The sequence below is a fragment of the Arachis ipaensis genome, chromosome B03 (genome assembly GCF_000816755.2).
Source record: "Arachis ipaensis cultivar K30076 chromosome B03, Araip1.1, whole genome shotgun sequence".
Classification (NCBI taxonomy): domain Eukaryota; kingdom Viridiplantae; phylum Streptophyta; class Magnoliopsida; order Fabales; family Fabaceae; genus Arachis; species Arachis ipaensis.
In genome coordinates, this window is record NC_029787.2 from 4,773,290 (window position 1) to 4,777,276 (window position 3,987).

The 3,987-nt window shown below is 31.0% G+C and overlaps 1 protein-coding gene across 1 annotated transcript in view; it reads right to left on the reverse strand.

Annotated features, from left to right (window-relative positions):
- The window catches only part of LOC107632343, an 8,619-nt gene that overhangs the window by 1,494 nt on the left and 3,138 nt on the right, over window positions 1-3,987 (reverse strand). The gene's annotated exons all lie outside the window — the stretch shown is intronic.

Sequence of the window (3,987 nt, forward strand, 5' to 3'; positions counted from 1 at the left end):
TGTAGCATGTAGCATATACTCTGAGCAATGCAAGCATAATAACACTTTCAGATTCAAAAACAGGTCCTTTTTTACACACACACAAACAAAACCAAATATGTCAAACAACCCGGTACCTTCAATGTTCTTTGCTGTCTGAGCCGACAACCCAGAACTGTAAGGATAAAGGGTGTCATCAAGATCTGCAAATCATCAAACCAAAGCAAGTTATATATAAGACAGCATCATGAATGATGCAAGTAAGAAAACAAAAGGAAAATTCAGCAGTGATCCTTAAAAGGCTTACCAAATAAAAGACAGTCATATTTTGCCTTTGAAACCTCCTGGAACTGATGTCCATTTTCCATTTTGACTTAAGAGTTCAGTTTGATATGCCTAATTGTAAAATAAATATAAATAAATAAGAGCATTTTAACAATAGAACCCTTCAGATTAAAAAATATATATATATATATATATCAACTTGGAGTACCTATATGAATTTCCATACCAAAAACTAACAACTTCATAAACAAATAAACAATTGATAACTAAAAGCTTTGCACAGAAACAAGGATTTGGATCATCTAACGTGGGTAGTTGCTAATTAATTCCCACTTTAGACGATCTCAATCCAAAAAGAACTCTGTTAAGCATAAGCCGAAACCCATTACAGAAGAGGGAAAATTGACATATACCCAAAAGCCGAAGTCACTATCCGAAAAAAGTAACAGTTAAAACGGGAAAAAGTTTCTACTGTTTTTACAAAGTAGAGTAAGTGGGGTGTGGAAGAAATGCAGATCCAATAATGGAAAACTTACAGGGAAAAATGATGAATTTGATTTCCGCAGGGGAGAAAAATGAGAGAGAAGTGAAAATGGAGAATTGAAGTGAGAAGGGGAAGGTTGAAACTTTAAATAGAGAGAAGAATCACTGAACAGTGCGCCGTTGAAAATATGAAACAGATTCTTGGAGAATCGCGTTCGTAGAAAGCGATTGTTGGTCACTCTTTACTCTTCTAGAAACGACGACGTTTGGAATGGCTTGTTGAATGTCAAAATCTAATTAAAAATATGTTAAGTTATTTTATAATTTTCATATATTATTTTCACATAAAGAAAAATTTAAAGTAGTCACCTAAAAATATTTAACATCCGATTAAAAAATCTTAAAAGTTGAAATAACAAAAAATCTTTTCAAAAAATTATTGTTGTAATATCATTCAATTCCACCCTTGTTTAACTCTATTTCTTTATATATAGCAAAATGATTATTCAAATGAAAATATTTCTATGTAAAAAAAGGATATTTTAAATATCAATATATATTATATTAAATAATTTAGTTATATATGTTAAATTATTTAATAACTTTTAATTGTTTTTTTTACATGCATAAAAATATATCTACGTGAGTAATTATCATATAATCATGCATGCATTTTTTTTTTTCTTCCTTTTTCTTCCCTACAATTTGGTTGAGCTTTATCTTTCTGACTTGTACCACGTGGTGTTTCTTACATCTTGACAAGTTATTTTCTTCATCTCCAAGTCTCCCATATAACAGTTACAACAACCAACGACCGTGTCTTCTTTCTTCTGCTCAAATAATTTTATACTTCGCGGTTCGCATTTGGATTCTGATAAAGAGGAGTGTTAGGGGTAGGGGTGGCAAACGGGCCTAAACCCGCCGGGCCGGCCCGCGTAACCCGCCAAAAAAGGCGGGTCGGGTTGGAAAATTGGGACCGCCAAATAGCAAAAGCCCGCTTAAACCGCTGGTTTTGGCGGGCTTTGGCGGGGCGGGGCGGGCTTCCCCGCCGGGCTTAGTCTTTTTTTAGCAAGGGGTATTTTTATAATTTTTTTTACCAAAACCCAACTTCCCCAACCCAACTTACAAGAGAATGAAGATGAAAATTGGGTGTTTTAGATTATGTTTGTTTTGTTTTAGAGACAATATTGTTAATTATATTTTGGATTATGTTTATTTTGCTTTGGAAACAATATTTATAATTACAAAGACTTTAATGTTTGTGAATACAAAAATTATAATTTGTTTATACTTTTAGAAATTATAATAGTTAAAAGTAAAAAACAAAAGAGATTTTTTTATATCTTTATATATATTATTTAATAGTTAAAAGTAAAAAAAAAAAGAGGATATTTGGCGGGCTTAACCCGCCGGCCCGCCAGTCCGCCGTTAGACGGGGCGAGTTAGAATTCTGAGACCACCTCACTAGACGGGGCGGCAGTAACATTTGTGATTTGTAGTAATCAAATAGTTATTAATGATGTTTTTAATAGTATGAGATTTTATCTAATGATATAGAATTATTCATTTTTTTTTTTACTAGTTACATACTGACCAGAATTTAATAAAGTTGCTGGTTCACTAGACTTTTTTTTTTTAAAAAAAGAAACTGAAGCATGCCAATGTAAACATAGGTTTCTTAATTGGATTTATTTTCATTTATTTATCTGTGTGATGCGCCTGGCACTGTTTATGTCAACATTATATGGAATTTATTATAAAGAGAATCAAGTTCCAATTATCACTTTAATTATTGTATCATTAGTGCAATGCTGAATCAATTATCACTAAAGATATACACGAATAATGCAGGACAAAAAGAATAATAGTCTTTTTATCTAAAGTAATATTACACATATTTAAATTAATTTTTTTAAATAATTTTTAGAGTTTATTAGTTAATATGTCTTCTAAAAAAAATATTAAAATTATTAATTAAATGACTTTTATAAAAAATAATAAAATTTTAAATTTTCTATTAATAATAATAATTTTTAACTATTAATTAGACCCTAAATTTCAAAGCATGTGATGAAATTATTTCAAATTATATATACACACACACTCGTTTTTGTGGTCACCAATGACGCCGCGTAATAACCATTCGGATACCACCTATACTATCCAGAATAACCATCCGGATACCAGGGATAATAAACATCTCATGTTATAAAAAACTAATTTTGGGTTCACCAAGGTTTGAACTCTTAACCTTCCGGATCTACAACTCTAATACTATATCCTGAAACCACTAATCCCAAAAGCGTAATCTGATAAGATAATGTAACACTAATAATCATATCTCTAATACTTTCTAAACTTTCATTTAGGTCATTGACTCCCTATACTTTCTCAACTTTTATATATTAAAATCTAGACGTGGCTTGATAATGTGTTGACTAATTATTATTATTATTATTATTATTTCATAAATTAATTTTTTTAAATATGAAGATAATCATACATAGTGATTATTTATTTTCCTAAATTTAATGGGGGCAATTGTCCCACACAAGTGCATGTAGATCCGTCCTGTAATCATACACTTCCTTATCAAATTTGATGAGATATTACGTTTAATTTGCATGTAAATAATTCCAAAGAAAAGTTTTCATGGGCGTTGTTTCCAGAGCTCTGGAAATGCGTTCCTGATATCATGGATGCTCTTCATTGAATGATCTACTCCTGCAGTTTCAATGCAAGTACCCACCTGCATCATCCATGGTGCCTATTTATATTTGCCTAACTTATTAAAAGAAGATAAAAATTAATATTTAAATTAAAAAAATATAAAAATAAATAATTTTTTAATATTTAAAACTTACCATACAAGGTAAATTCGGCAATTTCGACACCAAAGTGATAGGCACCATAGAATTGGCCTATGCTTATTTACTGCCCTAATACACTAAAAAGAGCACTTGAAATTTAGCAGAAAAAAAGTAACCTTTTCTCTCTTATGAACATTATCATAAATAACATTAAATGTCAATGGACATATATAGATTTGGAGGAAGAAAAAGGAAAGTAGGTTGATAGAAAGATGCATAGACTAATGGCGTATTTAATAAATTTATAATTAAGGCAATGTTGGTTGGGGGCAAACGTGGCAAACGGGAATGGCGGGCTGGCCACCCTGTCGATTCCGAATTTTTTTTTTTTGTTCTCATTTAATGTTGGGTTCACCAACTAACTTTGCCA